This window comes from Danio rerio, chromosome 22, assembly GCF_049306965.1.
Source record: "Danio rerio strain Tuebingen ecotype United States chromosome 22, GRCz12tu, whole genome shotgun sequence".
NCBI classification, from domain to species: domain Eukaryota; kingdom Metazoa; phylum Chordata; class Actinopteri; order Cypriniformes; family Danionidae; genus Danio; species Danio rerio.
Genome location: NC_133197.1, coordinates 28,112,248 through 28,132,472, shown reverse-complemented (window position 1 = coordinate 28,132,472; position 20,225 = coordinate 28,112,248). Strand labels below are relative to the sequence as shown.

The window sequence follows — 20,225 nt, the reverse complement described above, 5'->3', positions numbered from 1 at the left end:
TTCTCTCGGGCTGGAGCTGGACTCGGTCACCGTTCAGAATGCTCATGCAGAAGCGCATCCTCCGGTGCGTTCGTCCTCTGGGTTGGTCTGCAGCATTAGACCTGATGGACGCGTATTTCCATGTCTCCACTCTTCCTCGCCACCGTCAGTTTCTGCGGTTTGCATTTGAAGGTCGAGCTTGGCAATACAAAGCCCTCCCCTTCGGGCTCTCTCTGTCTCCGCGGGTCCTCACCAAGCCCGCGGAGGGTGCCTTAGCGCCTCTTCGGCTCCCGGGCATCTGCATACTCGATTTCTTTACGACTGGCTGATTTTTGCCCTCTCTCGGAGCAATTGATTATGCACAGAGACAGTGCTCTGGCACTTCCACCTGTGGGGGTTTCAGGTCAACCGAGAAAAGAGCAAACTCGCCCCCGTGCAGAGGATCACTTCTCTCGGGCTGGAGCTGGACTCGGTCACCATGGCAGCGCGCCTCTCCGGAGAGCGCGCTCAGCTGACGCTGTACTGTCTGAGAGAGCTCGACAGTAAAATAGTGGTCCCACTGAAACTATTTCAGAGGCTCCTGGGGCATATGGCATCCGCAGCCGCTTCTGCTGCTCGGATTATTTTATATGAGACCACTTCAGCACTGGCTTCACGATCGAGTCCCCAGACGTGCAAGGCATGCGCGCGCACACCGAGTCTCTGTTACTGTGCTGTGTCGCCGCGCCCTCAGCCCTTGGAGCGACCCCTCGTTCCTACAGGCCTGGGTGTCTCTAGAACAGGCGTCCATTCTTGTTGTCATTTCAGCAGACGCTTCCAACACGGGCTGGGGGGCTGTGCGTTGCGGGCATGCAGCTGCGGACCTGTGGAAAGGTACCCAGTTGCATTGGCATATCGCCTGGAGCTGTTGGCAGTGTTCCTCGCTCTCCACCGTTTTTTCCGGTGCTGGAGCGGCAACATGTGCTGGTCAGGACGGACAGTACGGCGGCGGTGGCGTATATCAGCCATATGGGGGTATGCGCTCTCGCCGCATGTCTCAGCTCGCCCGCCGTCTGCTCCTCTGGAGTCATCCGCGGCTGAAATCGCTGCAAACTATTCATATTCAGGCAGGCTCAACCGTGCAGACGATGCCCTCTCACGGCAGCCTTACGTCCTGGAGAATGGAGACTCCACCCCGAGTCTATTCAGCTGATATGGGTGCGATTCGGGGAAGCCCAGATCGATCCAGATCGCTCATTGCCAGTTGTTCTTTCCCTGACCGAGTGCTCTCAGCACGCATGCACTGGCTTACAGCTGGCCTCGGGGCATGCATAAATACGCGTTTCCCCCAGTGAGCCTGCTCGCGCAGTTACTGTGCAAGGTCAGGGAGGACGAAGAACAGGTTGCTGGTTGCGCCCCTCTGGCTCAACCGGACCTGGATGTCAGAGCTCTCCCTCGCGATAGCCCTTCCCTGGCAGTCCCTTCGAGAGAGCACCTACTCTCTCAGGGACAGGGCACCATCTGGCACCCTCGCCGATCTTTGGAGGTCCTTAGACGCGAGGAAGACTTAGGTAACCTCCGATTGCGGTGGCTAATACCGTCACTCGGGCTAGAGCCCCCTCCCCGAGCGCGCCTATGCCCTGAAGTGGAGTCTATTCACTGAATGGTGTGTCTCTCGCACAGAAGACCCCCGTAATTTGCCAGATCAGCGTTGTGCTTTCTTTACGCCGAGAGAAGCTGGAGAGCTGGCTGTCACCCTCCACACTCAAGGTTACGTGGCTGCCATCTCCGCTCTCATAACGAGGTGGCTGGCAGCACCGTGGGAACGCATAACCTCATCATCCGGTTCCTCAGGGGCGCTAAGCGAATTAATCCACCCCGCCCCCTCTCATGCCCTCTTAGGATCTCGCCCTCGCTACACAAGCCGCGTCAGATTCCTTTGATCCTCGACTCAGTATCTTTCTGTCCCTGAAGACAGCTCTGCTGGTCGCGTTGATATCGATTAGAGGGTCGGGGACCCGGAGGCATTTTTTGGTCAGTGACTCGTGCCTGTAATTGGGCTGGCTTTCTCTCACGTCCTGAGACCCCGCCCGCAATATGTGCCCAAGGTTCCTACCACTCCTTTTTAATACGAGGTAGTGAGCCTGCAAGCGCTGCCCTCGGAGGAGGCAGACCCAGCCCTTCTTTATTGTCCAGTTCGCGTTTTGCGTATTATCCGGACCGCACTCAGAGTTTAGATCATCTGAGCAGCTCTTCGTCTGTTATAGCGGTCGGCAACAGGGAAGTGCCGTACCGAAATAAGTTCCCACTAGATTGTGGATGCCTTTCTTTCACTATCAGAGCCGAGGTGAGCCGCGTCCCCCGAGAGCACGTGCGCACTCCACTCGGAGCTTCGCATCCTCTCGAGCGCGCACACGTGGCGCCCCTCTAACAGACATCTGTAGAGCTGCGGGCTGGGTGACACCCAATACATTTGCAAGGTTTTACAATCTGCGAGTGGAGCCGGTTTCCTCAAGGGTAGTAGGTAACCCTTGGTGATTGAGGAAACAATTCGGTAGGGTGTTGAAACACGCTTGCTGCGCCATTCTCCCTAACACGGAGGTACGTGCGCCTTTTTATCTGTCAGTAAAGTTCCCCGTCAGGTGAGCCCTGCAGATTCCTCCGTGGCCCCCAGCACTGACTCAGCGGAGGAGTCACTTGCTGGCCCACTACGTTGTAGGTCTGCCCGCTGGTCAGCCCGCGTTTTGGGTAAAGGTGCCTGCTATGCGTGATCCCCACTAGGCGATCCCATATGCTTATTCCGCCACGGTTAAGTCCCCAACCCCCCCCACCCCCCCCCCCCCCCCCCGGGTGGAACCGTGTCTTCCCTCTCCGCTAACCACTCTTTTGCTATGCGTACTCCCCCTTTTTAGGGCTAGTCCATATGTAAATTCTGCCATCTATCCCCCCTTGGGTAACGGATGGCCTCCGCAGCGTCCTCCCTATCGGGATTGCACGCTTCCCAACGTACTGTCGTATTTTCCTAGAATTATCTAGATGCTCACGACTTCCCAAAAATATATCTAAATCCGTAAAACTTCTGTTGAAGTAGGATAAATTAGGGCCAGGGACACGTTGGAGGACGGCGCCTCCCATGATGTGGGTGCGTCACGCTTGCTTGACAATCCCCTCATCGGGGGCGTTGGTAAGGTGCAGTCATTATGGCGCTTTCCATACTTCTCCCATTCGTTGATTTCATCCACTCTATGGCACTGAAGTTCCCCAACCGAAGGGGAACGTTCGAGGTTACAGAAGTAACCCTTCGTTCCCCGAGGAGGGGAATGGAAGTGCCATACTCCGTCGCCATAATGACTGTCCCTTAGCTGTTTGAAAGTCTCTTCAGCTTAAAAGAATGGCGTCTGCTCGCTCCAGGTGTGCTTATATGCTGGGATAATTGGCAATGAAGTACACCTGTGCAAGCTTACGCTGCCAATTCATTGCATTCATTGGCCCGTTCAATACTCTTTCAGACAAGCGGCTTCTGAACCGAATCCCCCCATTCGTGGATTTCATCCACTCTATGGCACTTCCGTTCCCCTCCTCGGGGAACGAAGGGTTACTTCTGTAACCTCGAACGTTCTTCAGCAACCATCTGCCCTTAATCATTGTAAATTAATATTAGCTGCTTCAGTTCAACATCTACATTAGCAGGATGATGAGGATGAAACCAGCATTTCGGCAAGGCAATGATCCAAAACACAACCAAAGAAACTCTCAAATGCTTTCAGAGAAAGAAAATCAAGCTGTAGATTGGCCCAGCCAATCACCTGACAAATTAAAAAAATACAAATCTATCAGATTTGATAGACAAGATCCACAGAACCATCAAGATTTTTACACACTGTTGAAATCTTTAAAAACTCACATCTAAGCAATGCATGTAACATTTTTCTCCATATGAGAGGCGTCTTTAAGCTCCCATCACCAAAAAAACCTTTTATATAAAGTATTAAATATATTTCACTAGTTCAGGTTGTTGTTTGCTTTGTTTTATTTTTATGTTTGTATTGTATGGGTTTTTACCAAAATCTGGTTCAATTCCATGTCAACGGCTGCTTTAGAAATATTATTCAAAGGAAAAAAACATGACATGTTTGATACATATTTTTCCCGCTGCAAATAGATGTTACACCCATTTATTACACCAAACTGATTAAATGCATGCCACTAATGCACATGAACGTACTTCCAATAAACATCTGCCAAGTATATAAACGCAAATGAACACATCTTTAGAAGTTGTTTTTCCGTAAACAATAAAATGAAAATATTAAACATTACGTATGTGTAATGCCAAAATCAAAATCTTTGTAAGACGTTGAAAGAAATATCCATGTAGTCACTCTCCAAATATTCTGTTTTGTAACTGTGTCTTATCTTATTGTAAGTTGTCCCTGTACTAGGCGCCTTGACGTTGCGCCTTGACATTCTTGAGCACTGGATAAAATTGTTCTGCCTAACAGCTGAATATTTGCACGTATTCATAGCCCATGTAACCCTGACTACGATGTATAAAAGCTGGGAATACCCCAGACTTCTTTAGAAGAGAGCAATAAACTGTTGGATTCACATCTCTCAGTTGTTGTTGCATTCCTGGAGCTCCAGCTTACTGAGGAAACACACAGACGGTCTGCAATTTATCCCAACAACTTGGTGACCTCCGACATGATGAAGCTGATCAGGTAAGACATGAATTTGGTTTTGACTACCTGATTAGTTTCATTACTGAACTGAGTGTTCCGGAAGCTGGCAAGACATGAATTTGGTTTTGACTGCCTGATAAGCTTCATTACTGAACTGAGTAATCCTTGGCTGAGATTTTTCCCGAAAAGCCAAGAAGAGCGCGCTATACAAAATATGTGCTCAATATAATGTATCAAAGCCTGTGGCACAGCACCAACATTTACCAAGACCGATCAAATCTTTTTCTGAATGGCAAGTAGATTTCACGCATATGCCCAAGAGGGGACCGTTTAAGTATCTACTGGTTTGCGTGGAGAATTTTTCAAAATGGGTAGAAGCTTTTCCCTGCTCAATGGTGGTCATGGGAAGACCTTTCCCTATCCCATGGCAAGGGGGAATTATGGGAGTGGGTATTGAGCTTTCTAACCACATGTCAGAATTCTCAGCGGCCCTAATTCAGAAACTTAATCAGTATTGGGGAAGGGTAACAAAGAAACACCCTGAAATTCCACTTGAGGCAGCACACCCTTTCCAGATAGGGGACAAGGTGCTAATAAAAGATATAAAACCCCAGAAAGATTTAACTGACCCCAAATACAAAGGGCCAGCTGAGGTTCTGGCTGTTACACGCACTGCTGTATTAACTGATCTTTTTCCACAGTGGATCCATGGCACCAGAGTGAAACCATTGAAGTAAATGTCTATGATATGAAATTAATAGTTTTTGTTTTGCAGACTACTTCTACTGATAACCCTACTGGGACTGACACAGGCCCACACTGAAGTACACAACTTATTCTGGCAGTATGCTAACTGGACTGCACGACAGACAACCAATGAGTCATGTGTTGTCTGCCAAGAAGTGTTCTCCTCTGCTGTGACTATATCCTTGAAACCTTTGCCTTTTACATGTACTAAACTTGCTTTTTGTACAAATGCTTTGGGAGATATTTATGAGTGGCGCCCCACATGTGTATCCAACAAGAAAACATGGGAGCCCCTTTGCAGATCAACTAGCAGAAAGAATCATTCTGTTGTAATACCTACACCTAGAACTATGGGTTTGAATATTTTGTTGACGAAACCCCAGGGGTTCATTTTTTTCTTTTTGCTTTAATGGGACAAATGGAGTTAATGTATCCACCTTAAGAGCTAAAGATTGTAATATAGTAATTTTCGGAGGTATATTTACCGTGGCGAAAGAATAAAAAATATAGTTCTCTACTAAGTGTTTGTCCCCGTTACATCCCCGGCACCTGTAAACTGAACAAACTTAAATGTGCTAATATCACAAATGAGACAGCTGTCACGGCATGTTACAACCTGAACAACACATACTGTCAACGCAGCAATGTAACTTGTCCCCACTTGGCCGAGACAGGATGCGGTCCTGGCCGATGACTGGTACTGGTATTGTGGGGGAGAAACCATCTTCAACACTTACCCCACCAATTGGACTGGTCTTTGTACTGTGATCCAATTACAACACATGGTCACTGTCATGCATCTTGCCAGACAATCCAAAAGGGAACGGAGGTCAGTTCCCCAGGACGACGTACCTGACGAACACCATATGAGATCACACTGGACTAGATTCTGGGAGGCTATGATTTCCAGTTTTGGCATGGCAGATGCCTTAAAACAGCAAGAGATTATGCATTATAGACTGGCCTCTTTTATTAACAGTACCACGGATGCCATTTCTGGACTAAGAGAGGAGATGAGAGCTCTGAGACTAATGACTATGCAAAACAGACTGGCTCTGGCCATGCTCTTAGCGGATGAGGATGAGATGAAGGAAATAAATTATAATTGGGGATGGGGATTTTTAGAAAGCCTGTTTGGATCATTGGCTCCATATGTCTCAATGGTAGTACCGGTACTTATTATTTTCTTATGTGTATGTATTTTTGGTCCATGTTTTCTGAGATGTTTTATGGAATGAATGTATAGGATGGTTAATGCCTTAGGTAAAGGGTTATGAACATTTAGCTATGAATGGAACTGAGGGTAACCATTTAACAAATAGAGTTTATGAGAATATGGTATGATCCAGGCTCTTGTAAAAACAGAGCCTGTAAGAGGGGATTGAAAGAAATATCCATGTAGTCACTCTCCAAATATTCTGTTTTGTAACTGTGTCTTATCTTATTGTAAGTTGTCCCTGTACTAGACGCCTTGACGTTGCGCCTTGACATTCTTGAGCACTGGATAAAATTGTTCTGCCTAACTGAGCTGAATATTTGCACATATTCATAGCCCATGTAACCCTGAGTATGATGTATAAACACACAGACGGTCTGCAATTTATCCCAACAGACGTCATCCCTGACGCCTTACAAAAATGTTTTGTGTGTCAATAAAAAAATCAAATATCAGTAGTGAAATCATATTTAGAATCAAATAGAAAAATGTAACTCTTGTTAGATAGATCATAACTTTATTGTCAGATTGTTTTAAAATGCTGAACAAATTAACAAAATTAATTAAAAAACAAACTTATATATAAACCTCCGCATATGTGAATATGCGTGTAATAATAAGCATGTGTGTGTACAGTAGCATGCTGCTTAGTGTGACCCGTGCCAGCTCACTGCACAGTGTGGTTAAAATCAACTGAAATGCTCAACCGAAACCATAGATATGTTCCACTGGCTTTGGCACAACCAATGACAAACAGGGTCACTTACCTTTGTATAGAGTGGGGGTTTAACCTTATACTACTGCAGAAATGTTCCTCTAGCCTCATGCATTGATGTACTTCAGTTCTCACAGTTGTCGTAACCTCAAATGGAAACAAAGCAGCCTAGGCATTGCATTTCTTTATCAATATAAATCTTAACATTTATCAATGGCTGCCATGTGATGTCATGTGCTGTGGCTGTCAAAATGTTCTTCACATTATGAAAATAGTGATCATTTAGGGTAGTAAAAAATGGTGTGTCATCACTGTCAAAACCTTTTTTGTTTCCTTCTTTTTTCTTCAGGGTGAATAATATATTCACATTTTATGAGTTTTAGTTATGAATTGTTCACCAGTGAACAGCCTAAAACTGATAGATATTTTGAGAAAAAAGTAAAATGAGAAGTGTTGAAAATAGAACTCACGAGACTCTCACTTTAAATATGAGATTACTGCAAACACACACAACACATACACTAACACACATTTCTTATCAGCCAATCACATGGCAGCAACTCAATGCATTTAGGTATGTAGACACGATCAAGATGATCTGCTGCAGTCCAAACCGAGCATCAGAATGGGAAAGAAAGGCGATTTAATAGACTTTGAACGTGCCATGATGATTGGCACCAGATGGTCTGGTCTGGGTATTTCAGAAACTGCTGATCTACTGGGATTTTCACGCACAGAGTTTACAGAGAATGTACCAAAAACGGAGAACATATCCAGTAAGCGGCAGTTCTGTGGGCATGTGTGGCAGTTCTTGAAGTACAAGGTCAGAGAAGAATGGCCAGACTGGTTCCAGCTGAAATAACTACACGATATAGATGTATATGGAACAAAATCAATGCCTAAAGTCTTGAATTAAAAAGCTTGTTGAATATCACAAACTGAAAAAAAATAATACAGCGTATTAACAAGTTCTTGGATTTTAATGACTTGAATTCCAGGATTTGTATTTTTAGGTCTTGAAATTTAACATATCTGTTTATTTAAGCTGTGAATATTTCAACGAAAAATATTTCAAACACGTTTTCAAACTTAAAATTCAATAATTCATATTCAATTTTCAGATTTCACTTAAAAAATATTCAATACCCTTTAAAAATACGATGTATAATATTCAAAAGGTCATTTTCAGTTCATTTTATTTCAGTTCTAATATTCGCTTCCATAAATTCAACATTACATCCGGGAACTGCAGGAGAAGCAATAGATTGCAGAGTGAAGATCGCCAGCTGCTCTAGCTTTCACCAGCAAGTGGAGATGGAATAATGTAAGATTTTTAACCCAGTAAACAGGCGAGAAAAAGGCTAATAAAGGCAAAAAAGTAGCATTCAATTTTAATATCAATACCTTGGACATTATAAATAATAAAAAGTATGAGAAAAATGAGTAAATGAGGTTTTAGTCATCTATATTTGCCCTTATGTAACGGAAGCCAGCTGGTGATCGCGTAAAGCTCACTCCTCGGATCCAGCGACAGACGTTGTTCTGCAATCTTATCGGAGCTTGTCTCCCATGCTGGCTCGTTACCTGCTCGGACCGGTGCGGTTACTTGCACATAAATCGTCTTTTGATGAATATGATGTTACACATTGTCTATCTTTATTGACTCTTTCTTCCATAGACGCTAAGTATTATATTGACAGCTAAAGAATATAAACGTAAGAGAAACAGGAGAGGAAATCTTATAATAATAATACAAAATAGATCAACATTGACAGGGCTAAGAACAATTACGAACAAAGATTTTCAAAACCAGAGAGATTTTATGAGAATGTCACACAAAACAGAGTTCAGGTATGATTTAAGGTTGGTTATGGATGGGGCGTCTGATTTAAAATAATTTCACATGCGATGCATTAAAAGAGCGTCTTCAGTTATTATTTAAACGCAGCTATGTCAGGATTGGGATAGGTTATAATTTCATTATTTAAATTATGATTGTTATTATTATTATTTTATGACATGTATTTGGGCTATTGCGCTTAAATAAGTCATCCGTGATTCTAAATTAATATTTCTATGTATCCTTTTTAGCTATCACTTTGTCGTCTTTCTCTTCTTTTATTTCGAATTTTTGGGGTTCTGCCACGGTTAAACGTTTGCAAAATGTCTTTAGTTTGTCCAGATTATCGCTTTTCCTCTAAAATAGAGACGAAGCAAAAGGAAAATGAATGAATTGATGAATGAATGAAATGATTGACGTTTTTTATGCATGTGCGGTGCGGCTTGCTCACGACAAAGTCGAACGAGTGGCCGCGAGCTCCGGTGGCCGGTCAGAGCCAGCGCCGCATATCAAACTGATTAAGAGATGCTGGATGGCTGCCAATATATGATAGGAATTCTTCCAAAGTTTCAGATGATATCTGGGCTTGTGCATAATAATGTAAAATGAAAGTGAAAGTCATGACATTTGGCCAAGCATAAGAATAGCCTACAAGAGTGTTTCAATTATTATATTAATCATGACATATGTCATGCTTGGGCTTATATGAATAACACCTCGCTGTTTACCATTTTCGAAAGTGGAGCTGATGTCGGCGAGAAATTGCTTGTATAATTGTAAAAAGAGTGATGAATATTAATGGATTTCTTATATCTGTCATTTCTGATAATATAATTGATTAGTGTGAGCTTATGAGTTTCCAAAACAGCAAAAATGCATCCAGAATCCTAAACCAATAACTTTGTCAAGCAAAAATTATGATTTTATAGGCTACTGATTTTTTTAAAAAAACAAGAAAAAAGAAACTATTAGCTACCCTAGCAATTGTTTATTTAAATATGATCATCTCAAAATATAAAATAAAAACATAATGGTTTGACTTTGTGAAATCATAAAACAGACTTGCAGAAAAGAGTTAATAGAATAAATGAGCAAATACATTCTCTCCAGATGGCGATTAAAGCTCAGTAATACCCCATGAGGATGAACATTGAGCTGCTTTGCAGAAACCCCTCAACCACGCATGTCAAACCACGCATTCTAAACATAATCTTATGAAACTAGCTGAAGTGACAACTATATTAAATTTAAACCAGTTTAAATAAGTTTATATGTTTAATAACTGCAAAAAAGATCAACATTGCTAATCATAAAATACAAACAGTTGCTGAAAAGTTATAAATAATGGTTTTCTCATTTAATACTGAAAACAAATTAAAGTCAGTTATAACTGCCTATTATCAAACCACAGGCGACTCATTTTATTACTTATCATTGGCTGCGACATTGCCACTTTTGCGTTAATACCTTTTTCTCGCCTATAGGCTACATAACAATAAAACAAGAATCTGGACAAACTAAGACATTTTGCAAACGTTTAACCATGGCAAAACCCCAAAAATTTGAAAAAAGAAGAGAAAGACAGACAGAGTGATAAAAAGGATAAATAGAAATATTAATTTAGAATCACGGATGACTTATTTAAGCGCAATAGCCCAAATAAATGTCATACAATAATAATATTAACAATCATAATAATAATTTAAATGATGAAAATGTATAACCTATCCCAATCCTGACATAGCTGCGTTTAAACAGCGCAAACATTACCCCTTATAGTTATGCCATATTAGACGGTTCTGTGTGAATAACTGAAGACGCTCCTTAATGCATTCGCACGTTAAATTATTTTAAATCAGACGCCCCAACCTTAAATCATACCTGAACTCTGTTTAACATTTCCAAGTAAACTGTTTTGTGACATTCTCATAAAATCTCCCTGGTTTTGAAAATCTTTGTTCGTAATTGTTCTTAGCCCTGTCAATGTTGATCTATTTTGTATTATTATTATAAGATTTCCTCTCCTGTTTCTCTTACGTTTATATTCTTTAGCTGTCAATATAATACTTAGCGTCTATGGAAGAAAGAGTCAATAAAGATAGACAATGTGTAACATCATATTCATCAAAAGACGGTTTATGTGCAAGTAACCGCACCGGTCCGAGCAGGTAACGAGCCAGCATGGGAGACAAGCTCCGATAAGATTGCAGAACAACGTCTGTCCCTGGATCCGAGGAGTGAGCTTTACGCGATCACCAGCTGGCTTCCGTTACATAAGGGCAAATATAGATGACTAAAACCTCATTTACTTATTTTACTCATACTTTTTATTATTTATAATGTCCAAGGTATTGATATTAAAATTGAATGCTACTTTTTTGCCTTTATTAGCCTTTTTCTCGCCTGTTTACTGGGTTAAAAATCTTACATTATTCCATCTCCACCTGCTGGTGAAAGCTAGAGCAGCTGGCGATCTTCACTCTGCAATCTATTGCTTCTCCTGCAGTTCCCGGATGTAATGTTGAATTTTATCAGTCGAATTTGATCCACTGAGTTTATGGAAGCGAATATTAGAACTGAAATAAAATGAACTGAAAATGACCTTTTGAATATTATACATCGTATTTTTAAAGGGTATTGAATATATTTTAAGTGAAATCTGAAAATTGAATATGAATTATTGAATTTTTAAGTTTGAAAACGTGTTTGAAATATTTTTCGTTGAAATATTCACAGCTTAAATAAACAGATATGTTAAATTTCAGGACCTAAAAATACAGACCCTGGAATTCAAGTCATTAAAATGCAAGAACTTGTTAATACGCTGTATTATTTTTTTCAGTTTGTGATATTCAACAAGCTTTTTAATTCAAGACTTTAGGCATTGATTTTGTTCCATACATGTATGCAGAAGAGCATCTCTGAACGCACAACACGTCCAACCTTGAGGTGGATGAGCTACAGCAGCAGAAGACCACACTGGGTGGCACTCCTGTCAGCTAAGAACAGGAAACTGAGGCTACAATTCGCACAGGTTCACCAAAATTGGACAATAGAAGATTGGAAAAACGTTGCCTGATCTGATGAGTCTCGATTTCTGCTGTGACATTTGGATGGTGGGGTCAGAATTTGACATCAACAACATGAAAGCATGGGTTCATCCTTTCTTGTATCAACAGTTCAGGCTGGTGGTGGTGGTATAATGATGTGGGGGATATTTTCTTGGCACACTTTGGTCCTATTAGTAACAAATGAGCATCATGTCAGCACCACAGCCTACCTGAGCATTGTTGCTGACCATGTCCATCCCTTAATGACCACAGTGTACAAATCTTCTGATGGCTACTTCTAGTAGGATAACGCTCCATGTCAAAGCGTGAATCATCTCAGACTGGTTTCTTGAACATGACAATGAGTTCACTGTAAATGGTCTCCACAGTCACCAGATCTCAATCCAATAGAGCACCTTTTAGATGTGGTAGCACAGGAGATTCACATCATGGATGTGCAGCTGACAAATATGCAGGAACTGTGTGATGCTATCATGTCGAAATGGACGAAAATCTCTGAATCAAGTTTCCAGTTCCTTGTTAAATCTGTCCCACAAAAGATTAAGGCAGTTCAGAAGGTAAAATGGGTTCAACCCAGTACTAATAAGGTGTATCTAATAAAGTGGCCAGTGACTGTATATATATATATATATATATATATATATATATATATATATATATATATATATATATATATATATATATATATATATATATATATATATATATTTATGTGGCCAGACAAGCGCCGCCCCTCTGTGTTTGCGGGTGGCATACCCCCTACCCTATTAGTAATCAGTGGGGGAAGATATAAAATGACAACCAGGATGGTATGTGTCACGAGTCCCGCCCCTTCCGACTGGTCACTTCCCGCTTTCAGTCACTCGCCGGCAGGTATGTGGATGACAGCTCGCCTGTGTACGGGTTGCTTCATTGGGAAAGCTCATGTTTTGTATGTTTGTCTAGTGTTGCGTCTTATCTGGATCACGGTGTTGGTCTGCATCTACGGCTGCTCTTCTGCAGGTAACTGGCTACGTTTGCTCGTTGCTTTTTGGATGGAAAGTTGATTGTAGTAAAGTGATCATTATTTGTTTCCTCCTCCCTTGCAGTCAGCAGTTCGTTTCACTGCGTTACAAAACTACGTTTAACCCAACGAATATGTTTAGGACTTATTAATGATTGATTGAGCCCGTTTTCCTCTGTGTTGGCGTTCTAATGCTCTTGATTAGACGAAATTGAGTGGTGCGGTAAGTGATTTTAAAATCTTTGGATTAGCTTGCTCATGCACTCAGTCTAACTTAAATCCCCTTACCATGTTACAGACCGAAAATGATTGCTGGGTGCCGTATGACAACCTCTAGCTACGTGGGAGGTTTCTAAACGACGCTGCTGCTTAACCACGGCTTAACTGCTGCTTAACCGCGGCTTAACTGCTGCTTTGCTGTTTAACTGCTGCTTTGATGCTGTTTAAGAATTTTTGGGGGATGATGCTGTTTTAATGTAGTAAACATCAGTTTCCCTACACATTCAGTGCTAGGACCGTATATTTGAAGGTTGTGGTTGACCGATTTGAATGGTCCTTGTGTTCTTTTTTCTTTTATTTGGGTAATTTCGCCTAGTTTTGTTAGATATATATATTTTTTTACTTTTGTGTTGGTTTCCTTGAAATTAGTATTTTCTAATGTGATTTCTTTCTGTTACATTGTTTTTTTGTATGCTTTATTGAAATTGTATTTGTTTTTTTGTAACAGTCTTTTTGTATGTATATTCAAGACTGTTTAACCCTTGTGCCTTCCTCTTATATTTTGTAGTTTTGGGTTGCTTCTTCAGCAGAGGGTTCATTAAGAGGGGTTGTAATCCATTAGCATTGCAGTGTGTTGTGCGCCCAAGTGATTGTGTGTTAGAGTGTCAGTGACCAGTTTATTAAAACTTTGTAGTAACTGGATTTTGTGTTTTCAGTAGCAGAGCACCTAAGGCAGGGTGGATTTCTGGTGGAGGTCTTTCTTGCACGTGTGCTGTGTGTATGCGCTGTGTGTGTGTGTGTGCGTGTGTGTGTGCGTGTGTGTGTGTGTGTGTGTGTGTGTGTGTGTGTGTGTGTGTGTGTGTGTGTGTGTGTGTGTGTGTGTGTGTGTGTGTGTGTGTGTGTGTGTGTCACAGGTCTTGCTGTGGAGGCCTTGTTGTGTCACAGGTCTTGGTGGTCTTGCTGTGGAGGCCTTGTTGTGCCCTTATTCTCTGCTGTCACGTCTCAGCTCCTGCACTCCTAAATCCAGGTGTTTTAGTGTGTGCGTGTAGTGTATTTTTAGTAGATGGGTTTTATTGAATTTAAACGGTATATACATTGTCCCCCTTTTTGATGCATTTTAAAAAAAAAAATAAAGTTTGTATGTATTTTTTCCAATCCACGTCTCTTGCCATTTACTGCAAGCTTACCTGTGTTGCCTTTTATAATATAAAATATAGGTCCCTGGCCATATTCCAGGGTGGCGTAGTCGTGCTAGCTGTTGAACATTATTGAACCCCTTGGTTATGCCACATATATATATATATATATATATATATATATATATATATATATATATATATATATATATATATATATATATATATATATATATATATATATATATATATATATATACACGCACACACAGTGGTCAGCATAAATTTTGTGCATTTAAACAAATCATCTTTTGGAATTGACAGATAATACATTTAAATTAAAATTAGATATTACAAAAATAAAATAATTTCAACTAAATTTTACATATTTTTATTATTGCCTTGATTTTTCCTATTTATTATAATTCTATTTATTATTTTTTTCCCAAACATATAATTAGTACACATTTTTGGACTTTGATCTTAGTTTTTTTGTTTTGTTTTATTGTTAGATTAGTTCTAATTTTAGGGACTGGCTAATCGAACGTATGTGCACATATATTTTTGTAAAGCATCCTATAAAATATATTAATTTAAAAAAGCGGTGAGGGGTACACTCGTTTATACTGATAAAATATAGCCATATAATAATAATAATTACTGTTATTATTATAATAATTATAATATAATTGAATAGTTTACATACATATACTGTATAATAATGTTGGATTATAAATTCTATGCAGTCAGAGAGTCTAAAGAAAATTCACATTCTAGGGTCAATACTTATTTTCAACACAGCTCATTTCTGCTGCAGTGGTTTCCTGTTACGAACCTACCTTGTGGCCTGCTGCAGAAACTAATTTCGGTCAGTTTCACAGAAAGTTTAGAGTTGACAGAGAGGGTTTAAAATACCCACTAACCTGCCAAACATGGGCTAAGATAGACCATGGTGGCTAACACATATGAACACAATTGCTAATTTGGCTAACTACACATTTAGAGACGTACAGTAGCTACAATAGCTCTCACCAAAGAGACCAAAGCAGACACTAAAGTATCTTGAAATTATGAACAGACAAACAATACAGTAGTATACTGCCTATACCATTGCATCAGAGGGCTAATGTAATATAGTTAGTTTTAATTGGCTGATAAAAACATCTAGATAATGATACTTTGACAACAACAGCAGTTTGTGCAGTGTTGTGTGTCACATGTAATTTAGCACTGTGACTTATGTTGAAATAAGAAACTTTTATGTAAAGGTTGGAAAACAGAAGTGAAGCGAGTAGTAAGTGAAGTAAAGAGAATGTTGAACGCCGCAATTCCTGTCTCGTCTGATTTATTGCTGTAAGAATATCACAAATTGGCGACGAGGATTACGCTTAGTTTTCTGCTATTTTGGTCACGAAGACCGCTGTTAACAATGTGCCTTTCCCAAGTTTTTTCTAACTTGTCCCACCGAGTCTGCTATGCCGTTCACTACATGGCAGCAGATATTTGAGAATTACCTACGGGTCATCGATGCGACGGGGGACGCATTGCCGGATGACAGAAGGAGAGCTGTACTGCTTCATTGCCTCGGCACAGAAGGACAGCGAATTTTCTACTCATTGCCTAACATAGGTATGACATAAAATATGCAGAGAGTGCACTAACAGGGTATTTTGTGCCAAAAGCCAACATAGTAGCGGAATGTCACGCCTTCCAAAGACATTGACAGGCGCCTCATGAGACTGCCATGCAATACGTTACTGCTTTGCGAGAACTCAATGTGTTGGTTGAATTCGATGCCTGTGCTGATGAAAGGATACGAGACAGTTAGTGGAAATTGTGCTCAGCCCACGCATATGCAAGAGCCTTTTACTTAAAACAGATCTTACATTGGACAAAGCTGTCACAATAGCAAGTCAGATTAAATCTGCGGCTGATCAGGTTAAATACATTTTAAATCCCCATCAAGTTACCGCCCCCATTCAAGCAGTGCAGCCTGTAATAAAGCGCAGGACAGGAAGATTGTCACATACATCTTCTAATGATGTAATGGGAAAAAAAGGTCCTTTTTTCGCTGTAGCTCAGAGACCCATTTAGCTAATGCTGAACTGTCCTGCTGCAGCTCCAACATGCAGAAAGTGCAAAAAGACTGGACATAATGCTAAAGTGTGCAGATCCATTCAGACAAATACACGAGAGGTTTAAGAAATTGAATTACCAGAAGTTACAATCCTGTACACTAAAAATTCAGATCATTCACCAAGCATTATGAGTATATTAGCTATATCCACTTCTGCTGTTCATACCTGTGTGGTGAACTTGGTAGTTGACACCGGGTCTTCTGTATCCATCTTGCCTCACAGCACTTATGCATGCCATTTCAGTCATGTGCCACTGTTACAGCCAACAGCTAAGCTTGTGACTCACTCAAAAGCTCACATTCCAGTAATTGGGTGCTTTTCAGCAAATGTTTCGTTACAAGACCATAGAGTTTCGGCTATTTGTTATATTGTGGAAAAAGGCACACCACTGATGGGAAGGAACCTCATGTCTGCACTGCATGTGAGGATTGAGAATAATCAAGCGCTGCCTTTTAATGCCATTCCTGACATTACATCTCCAGTGCCAGTGTTTCAATGCACAGTTGTGGATTTAACAGATTTCGGATGTGCTAGAAACTTTGTACACTGCGTAAAGCTGGATGAAATGGTTACACCTGTGCGTTACAAGCTTCGTCAGTTGCCATTCTCTGTGCGCAGTGCTGTGTCAGAGGAGTTAAATCGCTAACAAGTAGTTGGGGTGATGGAACGTATTGATGCTTCTGCATGGGTCTAACCAATCGTTGTTACACAGAAAAAGTCGGGAAAAAACAGGATGTGTGTGGATCTCAGAGGACAAGGCAGTAATTGTTGACTTATTTCCATTGCCACGTATGGAGGAATTGTTCACTGCTCTTAAGGGTTCTACTATTTTTACTACTATTGACTTGACTAATACTTACTATCAAGTACTGCTGCATGAAGAGAGTCACAATGTCACTGCCTTTATTAATCATGATGGACTGTACAGATTTAGCCTTATTCCCTATGGATTAGCACCAGCACCTGCAGCGTTCCAAAAATGATGACAAAAATTCTGGCTGGCTTATCAGGGGTCGATAGGTTTTTGGATGACATTATTATACACAGACGTGACATGCCTTCTCATGATAAAACACTGCAAGCAGCCCTACAACGCCTAGAGGCTGCTGGCCTGAAACTAAATAAAGACAAATGTTGTTTCTGACAAACCAGCCCACTGTTTCTAGAGCATACAATGTTGGCTAAGGGCCTTCGTCACGAGTGCAGGCACTACTCAATGCACCTGCACCTTCAGATGCTTCTACTTTGCCCTCCTTTCTGGGACTTTTGCCATGATAATGTAAATTTATACCCGATTTTGCCTCTGTTGTTGCTCCAGTATGAGTATGTCTACAAGCTCCAAGTGGATTCAGCTGGTCAGATGAAGCTGAACTAAGCTAGACCAAGGTTAAGCAGCTGATGGCAAACAGCCCTTCCTTAGTATTATTTGACCCCAGTTTGCACACCATTGTCTCCACAGATGCTTCTGATTATGGTCTGGGTGCTATTCTATCTCAAGTCAGTTCACATGGGATTGAACGTACTGTAGCATTCGCATCGCGCACTTTGTCTGCTGCTGAGCGAAAGTACGCTTTACTTTATGGAAAGATCACCAGGCTCTGACAATGCTGCTTACAACTAAAGGTGTTGCCAAAGCTGGACTTCGTGTAGCAAGGTGGTCTGCATGTCTGATGTCATTTAATTATGATATTTTATACCGTCCAGGTTCACAAAATGCTCTGGCTGATTATCTGTCATGTGTGCCCATGCCTGCTCCATCTACAGACAATGCTGTTTTCTTTTATCATGAGGACGATGTAGTCGAAGATTTTGTTGCTTTTCTATCTACCCCCTTTAACTCCATATCTGCTGCAAATATTGATGATGCATGTGCTACATGTCCTACACTGACCAAACTGTGATTACAGATTAAACTACATGTCCTACACTGACCAAACTGTGATTACAGAGCCAGAAGGGCTGGCCTCTTTCAAGCAAGGGACTGAATACTGAGCTGTTGCCGCACTATCAGCTGCGATTGGAAATGACTGTCAAGAACAACTTTGTTTTCCAGGGGTTACAGTTAACTGCACCTGTTGCTCTTCGCACGACACTTGTCTCCATAGCACACAAAGGTCACCAAGGGGAGACGAGAACCAAGCAGCGCCTCCGTGATCTTCACTGGTGGCCAGGGATGGATGCTCAGGTTTATGATGCTGTGTTCTTGCCTTGTTTGCCAATTCAATGACAAAACTGTAAAGTCATAGCCTGCACCTCTTCAGCCTGTACCGATTCCAAATGGACCATGGCAGAAGGTAGCTGTGGATATAGTTGGGCCATTAAAAAAACGCTGCACCTCATATGCTATTACATATACCATCACTACAGATTCTGTGATTTCGTTACTGTCCCCCATATTCAGTATGGAGTATTCTCCAGGTGTACCGTGCTACTCCTCACGCTGCTAATGGCACCTCACCATTTCAGCTCCTTTTCGGCAGGCAAATGTGCACAAGGTTGTCTATTCTGCCATCTCCTTCTGCATGCTTGAGCAATGATGTAGCGGTGCATCAAAAAGTCACAAGGATGTAAAACAAAATGAAATTGTACACTGATGCTAAGCGTGGTGCACAAATTCCTCGCTTTCAGGAGGGAGATAAAGTGAGCGTTGAAACCATCTGCATGTTCCGAAGGGACACAAGACATACACCGATCTCCTCACAGTCAACCAAAAACTGGGGGTGGGTACATATGTGCTTAGTGATGGGAAAACTTGGAATCCTTCCAATCTCACAGCATTTCCATGTGTAACGGGTGTCCCATCAGCAACACACCTGTCCATATTAACTCAGATCTTGGACTTAATGAAAGAAGCCATACACCATTGCACTCAATCAGATTTATTCTCTCCGTCTGAGATAAAACTGAGATAAAACAAAGATATGTAATGCAGGAAAGTGCAGCATTAACATTCAGCTCTCTCTCTAAAAGGGAAAAATACAAAAACTCTCTCGTTGGGATATAGTATACAACTCTAAAATGCATTAGCAATGTAATGCTTCAGCTAGCAAAACACAAATCATCTAAATCATAAAAAAAAAAATAAACATTAGGAATCCAAAACAGGAATTATTATTTTCACAACATACACATCTGTTTCGCTCGATGAAATTATATAAAATTGTTTATATCATCCCTTTTTAAACAATTTGCGAGAGAGAGAGACGAGCTGCGCTTACCTTTCACAGTCACTCCGATCTCTGTGAACCTACGGTAAGCGCAAAGGGACAATATTCTCCAGCAATTTAATTACCACAAGGGGGCACTCAAACACCATCTTATGTATAATGCCTAATTTCATGTCATTCACTCTGATGAATTATATCATCTTATCTTTTCAACTCCGTTACATTCACCCTCACTAAATTACATGAAATCTAGACAAATCCAAAATTAAGAAAACAATAACAGATTATCGACATCTCATATCAATGGAGAATTTCCCATAAAAGGACAGTCAA

The 20,225-nt window shown here is 41.3% G+C and overlaps 2 long non-coding RNA genes across 10 annotated transcripts in view; both read left to right on the top strand.

Annotated features, from left to right (window-relative positions):
* The first annotated feature begins 4,413 nt into the window (after positions 1 to 4,413).
* LOC141380112 (uncharacterized) lies at positions 4,414 to 6,910 on the top strand. The gene is made up of 2 exons (XR_012397558.1): positions 4,414 to 4,679; positions 5,416 to 6,910. It is a non-coding gene; the product is annotated as an uncharacterized lncRNA (long non-coding RNA).
* A 6,137-nt stretch (positions 6,911 to 13,047) lies between these two features.
* The window catches only part of LOC137488953 (uncharacterized), a 74,961-nt gene continuing 67,783 nt past the window's right edge, over positions 13,048 to 20,225 (top strand). For 5 of the 9 annotated variants that reach the window (XR_012398091.1, XR_012398086.1, XR_012398090.1 and 2 more), the window contains exon 1: positions 13,105 to 13,231. This is a non-coding gene — a long non-coding RNA (uncharacterized lncRNA). The other 4 variants (XR_012398092.1, XR_012398085.1, XR_012398087.1 and 1 more) reach the window with 2 other exon arrangements.